This window comes from Gymnogyps californianus, chromosome 28, assembly GCF_018139145.2.
Source record: "Gymnogyps californianus isolate 813 chromosome 28, ASM1813914v2, whole genome shotgun sequence".
Classification (NCBI taxonomy): domain Eukaryota; kingdom Metazoa; phylum Chordata; class Aves; order Accipitriformes; family Cathartidae; genus Gymnogyps; species Gymnogyps californianus.
This window is the reverse complement of record NC_059498.1, coordinates 1-12,586: the sequence shown is the minus strand read 5'-3', so window position 1 is coordinate 12,586 and position 12,586 is coordinate 1. Positions and strand designations below refer to the sequence as shown.

At 53.7% G+C, this 12,586-nt stretch overlaps 1 pseudogene; it reads left to right on the top strand.

The window, feature by feature from the left end:
• The first annotated feature begins 678 nt into the window (after window positions 1–678).
• LOC127026497 (feather keratin Cos1-1/Cos1-3/Cos2-1-like) lies at window positions 679–1,512 on the top strand (annotated as a pseudogene).
• The last annotated feature ends 11,074 nt before the right edge of the window (window positions 1,513–12,586 follow it).

Here is a 12,586-nt window from a genome sequence, read left to right as displayed (position 1 = left end):
AACATATTCTTGCACTGGCATGCATTCATACAAACCCAGCTGCTCACAAGGGCACAAAGGACGCGAACATACATAGGAACACAACCAACTGTGGACTCTGCCGAGGACAGCTGGGGAGAACCGCAGCGGGGCTAGAGCATTCTGGGGAAGGAGAAGGCCCCAGGCATGCCCATGGCATTGTTTGTGTACTCACAGACTGCACAGAGAGGGGATGAGTCAAAACCGGCCAGAAATTTTTCCTGAGGGCAGTGTTAGGCAGGATGGGGTCAAAAGCTAGCAGCACAATGCACACATCTGGGAGGCAACCACAAGGGACCATCGGGGTGAGCTGAGGAGGGAGGGAAAGAGAAGGATAGTGTACGTCCTCATGCACAGGAGCCCATGGCATCCAGCTGAGGATTGCTGGAGCTTCTTCCTGAGAATGGCACTTGAAACAGCCCCACCGGAGTGATCCAGGCTGATGTCAATTGCCTGCTCTGGACCCACCCAGCACTTGAGCTGAGGCTTCTGCCCGCACTGCTGCATTCCTGCCTGAGAAATCCTGGGGCCTTTCATCCCAGAGCTCACAAGAAGCCTTCACTGGGGCATGGGCATGGCCCAAACCTGGAAATGAAAAGGCAGCGGTGCAGGAAATGAAAGCACAGCCCGTATCATTAGCTGCGATGGTTTGCATTCAAGATGAGCTTGTCAGAAAATTGGTACCTCTGCAAAGGGTGCCTCTGGTCCTGCGGCGAAGAAGGACCAGTATAAAAGGCAGCCCAAGTCCCTGCTCTCTCATCCACTTCTCTTGCCTCCTTCTCCTTGGGAACCAGGTGAGTCTTGAAACCCCTTCTCCTCCTCTTCCAAAGGGAGATCTCCACTTGAGGGACATCTCAGCTGATGCTGGCTTTGTCATATGTTGGGGCTTGGAGCGCCTTGTCATGACAGAGGGAAGCGGGGAGAAGGTCTGCTTAGAGAAAGGCTGGGACGTGCCTTTGGTGGCTTTTGGTTTACGCAGTAGGAGAGAGCTTCCTTGGGTCAGGCTGCTCTTTGCAGGACCCTAGCCAGATGAGGCAATGAAGACTGTGTGGTTCCTGGCACAGCCTCCAGCTTCCCACTCACTGGTGGCCTTGGCTCCTTTGGGACAGGGTAACCAGGCTGCTCCTCACCCACGCCTGTGCTCTGCTTCCTCTCTGCCCTCTCTCCCAGGCGCACCTCTGGAACTGAGACATGTCCTGCTCCAACCAGTGCCAGCCCTGCCAGCCCTGCGGCCCGACCCCGCTGGCCAACAGCTGCAATGAGCCCTGTGTCAGGCAGTGCCAGAACTCCACTGTCGTCATCGAGCCCTCCCCCGTGGTGGTGACCCTGCCCGGCCCCATCCTCAGCTCCTTCCCGCAGAACACCGTTGTGGGCTCCTCCACCTCTGCTGCTGTTGGCAGCATCCTCAGCTCTGAGGGAGTGCCCATCACCTCTGGGAGCTTTGACCTCTCTGGCATTTCCAGCCGCTACTGTGGCAGAAGGTGCCTCCTCTGATCAAGACGTTGGGAAAGCCCCACGGAGACATCTTGAGGAACTCAGAACATGGTGCTGGGCAGCGGATGGATCTTTTGGATGTTGTTTGCAGGATAGCTGACTGACCTTGTCTTTCTCTCCCTTTTCATTGTTTGCTTTGGTTCCCCTGGGCTGCAAAGTCCTCCCAAGGCCAGCCTGGTGGGGGCCATTTGGCTTCTCCCCCTTTGTGGGGCAGGCAGACAAACATCATGCAGGAACTATGCCACAGCCAAGGAGCGCAGACTCTCTGCTGCCCTCGGTGCTCCCTGCACTGCTGACTTCCACTTGGAGTGACTTCCCTTCCCTCTTTCGTCTTATTAAAGTTCTGCTGCATTCAAGCCTGGCCTCCATGTGGTCCTTCCCTCCGTGGACACTCCCCAAGCTGCCAAAGGAGAAAGGTGTTGCTCTGGGGTGGAAGGGGGTGAGGGAACAAGGAGACCCTTCTCCATTTCTGAGGGAGATCAAATGGCTCTGATACAGAGCATGTAGGAGAACGTGAAGATCAGCAAGGACGAGGGTACCAGGTGCACTTCCCAAGAGAGCTGCAGGCGGGCTCAGAGCTCTTGACTGCTTCATTGGTCCCCCCAGAGAATTTGTGCTCAGGAATTGTCTGCCATTCTGGGGGCATAGGCTTTCTTAACATGTAAATCTCATCCCTTCTGCATCTCCGGCCCCAAGACATGTCCTGCTCCAACCAGTGCCAGCCCTGCCAGCCCTGCGGCCCGACCCCGCTGGCCAACAGCTGCAATGAGGCCTGTGTCAGGCAGTGCCAGGACTCCACTGTCGTCCTCCAGTCCTCTCCAATGGTGGTGACCCTGCCCGGCCCCATCCTCAGCTCCTTCCTGCAGAACACCGTTGTGGGCTCCTCCACCTCTGCTGCTGTTGGCAGCATCCTCAGCTCTGAGGGAGTGCCCATCACCTGTGGGTGCTGTGACCTTTGTGGCATTTGCAGCTGCTGCAGTGTCAGAAGGTGCCTCCCCTGCTCAAGCTACTGGACATAGCTCTTGGGAAGGCCCCCAGGAGCTACAGACGTAGTGCTGGACAAAGAATGGATCTTCAGGCCATTGCTTTCACAGAAATTCACTATCCTCAACACCTTCTGCAAATGCTGGCAGGAAGGGGCCAGCCTGGGTTTAGCTGAAAACATGGACCGTGTCTCTCCATTCATTCTTCCCCCTACTTCTTTCTTTCGCTCTTCTTTCTTTTCTTCTGCTCCCCTGGACTGCAAGGTTCTCCAAATGCAGCCTTCACTCTGTGGGAAAGGCAGACAGATGCCCTGCATGAACTTCACCAGGGCAAAAGGGCGCAGACTCTCGCTCGCCCCTGGTGATCCTTGCACCGAGGGCCTGTGCTTGGAGTGACCTCGATTCCCTCTTTCGACTCATTACAGATTTCTGCATCCCAGCCTGGGATGGTCCTTTCCTCCATGTATGCCCTCCCAAGCTGCTCCGGGAAAATGGCTTTGCTCTTGGCAGGGGATAGGATGGGGGTATAAAGAGATCCTTCACAACTCCCAGAAGAATGGGAGGTTGGGACACACTGCAGAGGGTCCTCTTTGGGGCACTACCCTGTGGCAGTATGCAAAACAACCCTAGCTACCCCAGGGCAAGTGGCAGTCAGCCCTTGCCTTGCGGCGTCTCTGCCCAGACGTACCCCTACAGGTCCTGCAAACAAGGAGCACAACCTCTGCTATCCTCACGTGAGAAGCTATGACTCTGTGGGAGGCCATGGAGGCAAGCCACCCTGCAGGCTCATGGGAATGGGGCACCTCTTGCTCTGGTCAGTGCTGTGCTGGGGAAGGAGGAGAGGACAGAAGATGTCCCCAAAGGATGGCGGGAGTGCGGCTGGGTGGCATAGCCTCTGGGATGGCCCGCGGCCTCACCTCCGCCTTCTCCTCCCCTCCATTGCCCAATCTAGGGCCATGGCCAGCACACACGGGCACGGGCAGCAGGGATCGGTCCCCCATGCAGCCCTACCACCACCCCTACAGCACTTGGCAGGGCCCAGGTTTTGGCAGGCATGCAGGGCTGACATCATTCACAAGGCAGTATTGGGATTAACCGCTGGGTCACACACTGGCGTCCCTGGGAACCCAACACCCCCATGGGCCACGGCAGTCCAAGGACAGTAACCAGTGCCCACAGCCCCAGCACTGCTCCGTGGTGCCTTGTCATCCCCAAGCGTGGATGGAGCAGCTTTGCTCGGGCCCAGGATCTCTAAGGCCCTGCTATGTCAGGACCAGCTCTGCTCCAGAAAAGCTCTGGGCGAGAGCTGGTCACACTAGCCCCCTTGAGATGTGGAGGTGACAATGGGACACACTCAGCAGTATCTGTGAGCTGTCTATGGCAGGCAACTTTTGTTCACGAGGGTCCCTCTTGCTTTGACTGATGTTCGTGGGCACTGCTTTGATCCAAAGCACATCTCAGAGGCCTCAGTCAGGAAGAGCTTGATGGACAGAACACATCCACCCACCCACCTGCCCACCCACTCATCCATGCATCGACAAAGGGCCCTGTGGAAATTGCCCTTTCCCCAGCTGGGAATTTGAAATGCAAGCATACGTCCTTTTCTTCTGGAGGGTCAGCTTGCCAAGTCCTTTGTCGACATCCCCTCCTCTTGCCTGATTGCCCAACGGTGACCGTGTAAGGCAAGCTCTGCAGGCCGCAGTGCCACAAAATGTCTGTTCCCTGTGCATACCTGTTGGAAATCCTTGCTTTTCAGCCATCCTTTCACAGTGTATAGATGGTGGGTAACAGGGCTGATGGCAGCGTGGCACAGAGTGTCCCTGCAGAAAGTTGGGCCCTCCAACGTCCCCCATTCCGCTTCCTTCCCATGGCAGGCTCCTGCCATTCATCTTCCCTGAGTTTCTGTGAAGGACATCTGGCTTCACTCTTGATGCAGACATTTAGGTATTTTTTTCCTGTGACCCTTCAAAATTTCTTTTTCAACCTCCACCCTCAGCTGAAGGCAAAGCTAAGCTCAAAACAGGGGCTGAGGCACATAGGGCCCAACAGACCAGGGGAGGTTCCCTGCACATTCTTCCTGCTGGAGATTTGGGGAGAGCCACTGAACCCCTCCATCTCTGTGGCCACTGGACACGTTCTTGCCGTGCCCACACCTCACCTCCTCCCACACAAGACCCGCACTGCTGCCACTGAGTGAATTGCCAATACCTGGGCAATCCAGTTCCTCACCCTGCCTGGGACTCCCAGGGTCCCCCACTCTCTCTCTGCCCCACAGGCAGCCCCAGGGCACAAGCACCAGTCCTGTCCTGGGGACGCAGCGGCACATGCAGGCACCAGCCCAACCGCAGAGCACGCATTGGGGCATCCCCCACTAGCACCCATCTGCCCAACAACCCCAGCACCTCTGAGCCAGGCTGGGCAATAGCTTTGCTTGTGGCGCACTTGTCCCAGCACAGCCCATGCCCGTGCTGGCTCAGCATCACAGTAAAAATGGCCAAAAACCTCCTTGGTGCAAAAAGGATGCCGCAAGCAGCCGAGCCACCTGGGGGAAGATGACGACAACAAAGCCCACTGCCCACACTCCCAGCGCTGGAAGGAAATAGACTTTCTTCATCATGGTAGCATTTTTTACAGTGCCAATTACATACGGCAAAGTAAGGGTTAAAGGACATGGCTGAGAGGATCAGGAACTCAGTCATACCCAGGAAGAAGTGGAAAAATGACTGTGCCAGGCAGCAGGAAACACAAACGGTAGTGCTGGTGACAAGGAAAGACTCCAGCGTTTTGGGGACAATGGTGGTGGCACAGCAGATCTCCAAGAAGGAAAGCCTGCCAAGGAAGAAATACATCGGGATCCTCAGGGGCTGCTCACTCCCCACAGAGACAAGGATGAGGCTATTCCTGTCACGGTTAGGAGAGACATGGAGCAGACAAAGACAAACAGGGCCATGTGCCACCTGGGGAGGTCACCCTGTCCTTGCTTGATTACATCTTTGTGTCCTTTGGGGCAACATACTGCCCTGTTTGGAACAGCTTTGTCATGTCCAGAAGGAATCGGCTACCCAGGCAAGAGGGAGGAACCAAAGGTGTGTTTGGGTAACTCCTTTGTCTCTGTTGGTGTCTGAGGAATAAAATCAACCCCTGCTGCCAGGCAAGGTAACCAGTTTACCCCAGAGGAAAGTCTGGCCCTGCCAGGGCGGAGGAGCAGGTAGTAGACCACAGTGAAGAGAACTTGGCAGAGCTCTGACAAACGTTTCTGGTTTGTTGGAATGGACCTTTGCCACGTAAGGGCTGACTCTTGTTGCAGCTCATTCTGTGTCTGGTAATTCCTGGGTGCATTGGTTGCCCCATTCCTAATTGCCTGCTTCAAATGTCCAAGGAGCCTGTTAGCGGAGATCTTACCACATGTCCTCGGGAAGGGAAAAAACAGCGGGTGTTTGCACCACAGAGCTAAAGTATAAGACGACACCCAGTAAGCTGAGTGGTGTCAATTGCCTCTGGTGACAATTAGGGTCAGTTTGTTTGTGTCACCATGAAATCCCTGTGCCGTGCCCTCCTGGGAAGGACCTACCGCTGTCCCTTTGGCTTCAGGAGAACCAGCCTGACGTGGGGAATCTGTCCCCTCTGTGATGCATTTCTGAGACAATGCTGGCAGGCCTTTACAGACAGGTCAGAGGATGCTACATCACATAGAATGCTCTGAGCCCTTCCTGGGGCAGCAGAAGATCCTTGTGGGAGGCACCCTACTCCCCCCCTGCCTTGCACAGACTGTCTCAGTCTCCCTATGCAGCGCTGACCAAGCACAGCTGTCTGCTGCCTTCAGGAGCACACATCCACAGCAGCCATCAACGAGAAGAGGTGCTGAGCCAAGGCACTGACTCTAAGGAGGACCTGGGATCCTCCAGGGGTGGAAGACCATCATGTGGCAGCCTATGTCCTTCCAGCTGAGGTAGCAGCCCTACAGATGGTCAGGCTGGAGGGCATCCTGGAGAAGTGCCTCTTCCTAATGTCCCCCTGCACTAAGTAGTGCTACACAGGGCCAGGAGGGTGATTTTCCTCTCACTTCCTCTTGTGTTAGTATCAGCAGTCTCACCCCCCAAAAATGGTACAGTAAACTCAGCTCTTTGCTGATGGCAGGAGCAAGAAAAGGAGAGTCCAGACCCACTGCTGACCAGGCAGAGAAAACCTAATATTGCTGTGGCTCAGTGAAATACCAGCTGCATTCAGTATGGCTTTGTGTTCCCAGCTCCTTTCTGGGACATGGACCCCCAAGAACTGAATTCAAGGGAAGAGCATTGGGGCAATCTTGATCTTGACGAGGCAAGGATGGCGAGGCGCAGCCCATGGGGAAGGTTTCCTCTGTCCTACCTCCCCTTGGTCCTCTGGCTCCGACAGCTGCCAGCAGCCAGCGGTGACAAACAGTAACTGCACTCGGAAGAACTAAACGGCCTCGGAGGACCCGATTGTGGTGCCAGTGTTGAAGCTCCTGCCGATGCTGATGCCGGTGCTGGTGCTGGTGTTGGTGCTGGTGCCGGGTGTCCCCTCACCCCTGACGCACATGCCTAGTGCCAGCCACAGCAGTTCCTCTGGCCACAGCCCCGGCTCCTCTCTTGGTGCCTCTCAAGGCACAGCAGTAAACCTCCGCATACCTGTGCTGGGGCTGGGCGAGTCACAAGGCGCTGGATCCGTGATCTACCACCACCGACAGGCGGGTCCAGCAGCACTTGGGATTCTTTATGACCTCTCATGGGGAATGCAGGGCCTTGGCCTGGGAGCTGACAATACTAGTAGATGAATTCAGTGGACTGTATGTTGGGCTGTGAGCAAGTGATGGTGATGCAGGTAGCCTTGGTGGTCTCCACCAACAGCTCCTGCTGCACCTGGTCTCTGCCTGCAGCAGCTGCTGAGAAAGGAGAAGGAAAGGACAAAGATTGCCAAACATCACCCAGAGAAACAGTCAAGAACAGTGACAGTGAGACAGAGACGGATTGGAATGGAAGGGGACATGTCCCCATGAAGAGGGATGGAGTGCAATCCAGTACGGGTGTGTGGACCAAGGGCAGAAGGTTGAAATTTGAAGGAATTTGAAATCAGAAGGAATTTGAAATCGATGCATGGAAAGATGGAGAGATGGGATGAAAGTCAGATGCATGCATCTGGATGGATGGATGGATGGATGGATGGATGGATGGATGGATGACAAGAAGAAGAGTAGACAGGAGAGCTGGGTGTGTTACAGTGAAGGACAGAGGACAAAACTGAAGGTAATAAGAAGTATTGAAAGCAGAGGGGAAACAGTGGATGTGAGGAAAGGCAGGTGTACACGCAAGCAAACTCAAACTGATAGAGATGATGGGGATGGAAGGGATAATACTGAGCCAGACTCAGAGAGCTGGGAAAGGGGGAGCAGAGGTGGCAAAGAGACAGGGAATGGGAAAGACTCCTTGAAGAATGAGAGGGAGGAGTTGGCCCTGGCCACCCTGGGAACACCTTGGGCACAGTCCTGGCCCCTGCCACAACCGCCTACCCCATGCACTCAGAAGCACAGGGGTCAGCCTCGTTAGCCCTGTGCCCCAGCACTGCCACGTCCCCCACTCCGCTGCGTGCACCTCACTGGCCCCCGCCAGCCCCGGCTCTCTGCTCTGCCCACCATGTTTCCTTTTCACTGCAGATGCCCACCACCACCAGCTCCGCCCTGGGGCTGCACCCTGCACCGGTGCCAGCGCCCCTCGGCGTCTCCACCAGGGCTGAGAGGGCTCAGTGTCTCTGCACAAGCACAAGTTTATCTCCTGGGAATTGGACTCTCCTCGTGACAAGCGTGACAATGAATGTGCTCATGGGTGTGCAGGGGTCAGGGAAGGCAGGGCAGAGGGGGAATCACAGAGTCAGAACGTAGGTGCGAAGTGTACTCCCCACCTGTATGGACCAGTATGGCAGCTATTAGGAGTGAGTGTTGCTCTGCTCAAGAGAGAGAATAGACAAGTACACGCCACGGGGTACCCTGTGGTTTTACCTGTGTGAGCACGGAGAGGACATGAAGAAGTGGGAGGGAAAACCTACCTCGGTCCTAGATGCACGGGTACATGAATTGAAAGGAAAATCAACCACAGAAGGGGATTCTTCCAGGAAAAATGTCGCTCCAGTTCCCAGCAGGCAATTCCCCAGACAGAGCAGAAGGGCTGATCTTACTTCTGATCCTCGTGAAGGGACTTCTAATTCATTTTTACAAGAAGTGAGTAACAAATACTCTGACCAGAACTAGAGGGCCCTGCCTCCAGCCAGGCGGAGGAGAGGGACAACCGGGTTTGCTGGACTCTGTGGATCCAATGGCCTGGCACATCAGACCACAAGAGTATAAAGCTCTAGTAGACACCAGTGCACAGTGTACTCTAATGTCGTCAAGTTAGAAGGGGTAGAACCCATCTGTATTTCTGGTGTGACAGGGGCATCCCAACAGCTAACTGTACTGGAGGCTGAAGTAAGCCTAACTGGGAGTGAGTGGCACAAACACTCCATTGTGACTGGCCCAGACGCTCCATGCGTTCTTGGCATAGATTATTTTAGGAGAGGGTATTTCAAGGACCCAAAGGGGTACCGGTGGGCCTTTGGCATAGCTGCCTTGGAGATGGAGGAAACTGAACAGTTGTCCACCTTGCCCAGTCTCTCTAAGGACCCTTTGGTTGTGGGGTGGCTGAGGGTCGAAGAACAACAGGTGCCAGTCGCTACTGCAACAGTGCACTGGGGCAATATCGCACCAACCGAGACTCCCTGATTCCCATCCGTAAGCTGATTCGTCGACTGGAGAGCCAAGGAGCGATCAGCAGGACTCGCTCACCCTTTAACAGCCCCATACGGCCGGTGTGAAAATCTCGTGGAGAGTGGAGACCAACAGTAGACTATCGTGCCTGAATAAGTCACGCCGCCACTGAGTGCTGCCGTGCCAGACACGCTAGGACTTCAATACGAACTGGAGTCAAAGGCAGTCAAGTGGTATGCCACGACTGATATCGCTAATGCCTTTTTCTCAAAGCCTTTGGCAGCAGTGTGCCGGCCACAGTTTGCTTTCACTTGGAGGGGCATCCAGTACACCTGGAATCGACTGCCCCAGGGGTGGAAGCACAGCCCCCACCAGTTGCCATGGACTAATCCAGACTGCACTGGAAAAGGGTGAAGCTCCGGAACACCTGCACTGCAATTGATGACATCATCGTATGGGCAACACAGCAGAAGAAGTTTTTGAGAAAGGGGAGAGAATAATCCAAATCCTTCTGAAAGCAGGTTTTGCCATAAAACAAAGTAAGGTGAAGGGACCCGCACAGGAGATTCAGTTTTCAGGAATAGAATGGCAAGATGGACGTCGTCAGATCCCAACGGATGTGATCAACAAAACAGCAGCTATGTCTCCACCAACTAGTAAACAGGAAATGCAAGCTTGCTTAGGTGTTGTAGGGTTTTGGAGAATGCAGATTCCAAACTGCAGTTTGATTGTAAGCCCTCTCTATCGAGTGACCCGGAAGAGGAATGATTTTAAATGGGGCCCTGAGCAACAACAAGCCGTTTGAACAAATTAAACAGGAGAATTGTTCATGCAGTAGCCCTTGGGCCAGTCCGGGCAGGACCAGATGTTAAAAATGTGCTCTACACCGCAGCCGGAGAGAATGGCCCTACCCGGAGTCTCTGGCAGAAAGCGCCTGGGGAGACCCGAGGTCGACCTCCAGGGTTTTGGAGTCGGGGATATGAGGATCTGAGGCCCGCCATACTCCAACTGAAAAGGAGATATTAGCAGCATATGAAGGAGTTTGAGCTGCCTCAGAAGCGGCTGGTACTGAAACACAGCTCCTATTAGCACCCCGACTGCCGGTGCTGGGCTGGGTGTTCAAAGGGAAGGTCCCTTCTACACATCATGCAGCTGATGCTACATGGAGTAAGTGGGTCGCACGGATCACACAACAGGCTCAAACAGGACACCCCAGTCGTCCGGGAATTCTAGAAGTGATCACGGACTGGCCAGAAGGCAAAGATTTTGGAATGTTGCCAGAGGAGGAGGTAACGCGTACTGAAGAGGCCCCACTGTATAATAAATTGCCAGAAAATGAGAGGCAATATGCCCTGTTCACTGATGGGTCCTGTCGCATTGTAGGAAAGCGTCGAAGGTGGAAGGCGGCTGTATGGAGTCCTACACAGCAAGTTGCAGAAACTGCGGAAGGAGAAGGTGAATCGAGTCAGTTTGCAGAGGTGAAAGCCATCCAGGTGGCTTTAGACATTGCTGAACGAGGAAAATGGCCAATACTTTACCTGTATACTGACTCACGGATGGTGGCAAATGCTCTGTGGGGGTGGTTGCAGCAATGGAAGCGGAGTAACTGGCAGCGCAGAGGTAAACCCATCTGGGCTGCTGCATTGTGGCAAGATATTGCTGCCCAGCTAGAGAAGCTGGTTGTGAAAGTACGTCATGTAGACGCTCGTGTACCTAAGAGTCGGGCCACTGAAGAACATCAAAACAACCAACAGGTAGACAAGGCTGCTAAGATTGAAGTGGCTCAGGTAGATCTGGACTGGCAGCATAAGGGTGAATTATTTATGGCTCGGTGGGCCCATGACACCTCAGGCCATCAGGGAAGAGATGCAACATATAGATGGGCTCGTGATCGCGGGGTGGACCTGACCATGGATGCACAGGTTATCCATGAATGTGAAACATGTGCTGCAATTAAGCAAGCCAAGCAGTTAAAGCCCCTTTGGTATGGAGGACGCTGGCTGAAATATAAATATGGGGAGGCCTGGCAGATTGACTATATCACACTCCCACAAACGCGCCAAGGCAAGCGCCATGTGCTTACAATGGTGGAAGCAACCACTGGCTGGCTGGAAACATATCCCGTGCCCCATGCCACTGCCCGGAACACTATCCTGGGCCTTGAGAAGCAAGTCTTATGGTGACATGGCACTCCAGAAAGAACTGAGTCAGACAACGGGACTCATTTCTGACGCAACCTCATAGACACCTGGGCCAAAGACATGGCACTGAGTGGGTATATCACATCCCCTGTCATGCACCAGCCCCCGGAAAAATTGAACAATACAATGGATTGTTAAAGACTACATTGAGAGCAATGGGGGGTGGGACCTTCAAACACTGGGATACACATTTAGCAAAGGCCACCTGGTTAGTCAACACTAGAGGCTCTGCGAATCGGGCTGGCCCTGCCCAACCCGAACTTTTACGTACTGTAGAAGAGGATAAAGTCCCTGCAGTGCATATAAACAATATGCTAGGGAAGACAGTCTGGGTTACTCCTGCCTCAGGCAAAGGCAAACTCATTTGTGGGATTGCTTTTGCTCAGGGACCTGGGTGCACTTGGTGGGTGATGTGGAAGGATGGGGAAGTCTGATGTGTGCCTCAAGGGGATTTGACATTAGGTGAGAATAGCCAATAAATTAAATTGTATGATGTTGATTGCTATATAATCCTGCCACTGTATGTCATTATTACTGTAATTGTTACATGCTATATCAATGGCACTACAGTGAGAATCACTTAGATTAACAAGAATGAAATTTGATAAAACCAAGTGAAGTGCAGTAGTGATAGAACCAGAATTGACTTCAGCATGCTACAATCCAACGCTACACACCATCCTCCTGCTGCGCCCAATGTCACCCGCCCGCCGCGCCGCACTGCACTGAAGCCCGATCCCGCTCTGCCGACTGAGCGGACTTCACACCATCCCTCCTGCCCCGACAGACTGTTATGACAGATGGAGCCCAAAGTCATGGACTGAATGAACTCAACAGACATTTTATAGGGATGGCCCACAGACTAAGGGAATGATAGCTGTGTGTGTATATATATATCAAAGGACAGGAAAGGTGATGGTGATTAATTGGGATGTATTGGAAAGTGTGGGATGTGAGCATGATGGAAATGGTATAGAATAAGGGGTGGACACTGTCCTGGTTTTGGCTGGGATAGAGTTAATTTTACTCTTAGTAGCTGGTATAGTGCTGTGTTTTGGATTTAGTAGGAAAATAATGGGGCTAACACACCAATGGTTTTAGTTGTTGCTAAGTAGTGTTTCTACGAAGTCAAG